Source organism: Acomys russatus, chromosome X, assembly GCF_903995435.1.
Source record: "Acomys russatus chromosome X, mAcoRus1.1, whole genome shotgun sequence".
Classification (NCBI taxonomy): domain Eukaryota; kingdom Metazoa; phylum Chordata; class Mammalia; order Rodentia; family Muridae; genus Acomys; species Acomys russatus.
In genome coordinates, this window is record NC_067169.1 from 108,042,015 (window position 1) to 108,043,488 (window position 1,474).

Genomic DNA, 1,474 nt, shown 5'->3' on the forward strand with positions numbered 1-1,474 from the left:
TCATATTTGGGTGTCCATTATATTTTTTATGTTTTGATTGGTTGTTCAAATTTATACGTCAGTGTTTGTGGAACAGTTGTCCTTTATAGATACCTACTTATAACCCTGAGCTGGATAATGCTTGTGGCTTTAGCTAGTTGCCTGTTTATATGAGAACGCTTACAGGAATCCTGTGACAATACACATACCAAAGGCGCAGCTATTCCTTACCCACAGGCTGAGCCCCATGAAGTCCACCCATCAATCACTTACTGGGCATATTGACTTATATACATACTGTTAGGGTCCTATCGTGATCCTTCAAGGCTGCATAGCCAGGGACAAGGCTGAGGTGCATACTCTACTTCAGTGGAGTGACTGTAAATGTTGCTCTTTGCCAGTCTGTGCTGTCCCATGGTCCATGTGTACTCTGATTTCACATCTACACAACGGATAACTTCTTCATATTTTGATGAGCAAATGGCTCACATGTTTGGGAAGGCATCCTCTTTCAGTGACAACAGGAGGGCCTGAGTTTGTGTGTTATAGAAGCCATAAGGAAGATTGTTAGTGGCTCTGGTTTATAATGTACTTTCTATGCTTTTATATCCGTAGGCCCAGCAAGAAGATGCAAGTGCTTTCTTTGGTACTGTGTCATTCGTCCATAAAGACACGTGCCCCCCTCCCCCGAAGATAGAGCAATTGGAAAAGCTAGTGGCCTTTCCTTGTGAGTCAACACTCTTCTTTGTATCCCTCCCCCAATCCACTTTCAATTGGGCCAAAGTATTTTTCCTATACGTATGTGTGTTTTGACTGCATATATGTCTGTGTACTATGTGTATACCTGTTGCCTACAGAGGCCAGAAGTTGCCTGACCAGAGTTACAGTTGGTTGTGAGCCACCATATGGTTGCTGGGAATTGAATTCAAGTCCTTGGGAAAAAATACCCAGTGCTCTTAGCCTCTGAAACATCTCTTCAGCCCCACCATTATGACCTTTAAGTGATTCTATTGGCTGATCTTTTCCTTCTTTTACCCAGATAGTATCTATATTTATTTGAATTGCTACCACTGCCTGTTCCTGTTTTGTACCCCATCTCACCAGTGCCACTGATGTACCAAAGCATCTTTAAAGATGGTTGGTATCTGTTCTAGCCCCTTCTCTAATATGGCTATTTGGGTCAATCACTGGAAGTGGTTCAGTAGCTAGGAAGGACACCAATGCCATTATGACACATTTGGTATTTGTCACAAGACTAGCAGGTGAGACTCCATGCTCTTCTAAGTTTATGTGCCACTTCTATAGAGTCTGAAATTTTGACATTTCCAGAAGGGGGCTGTCCATAAGTCTTTCAATACATCTCTTTAAAGTATCTGTTTTACTGCTACCGTGATTAAGGTCCATCTGCTGCAGGGTTTTATATATAACTAGCAATTGCTGCTCTGTGTTGCATATGGGGCTCCTACCTCTTTCCAAGAATGGAACCCAGATCTTA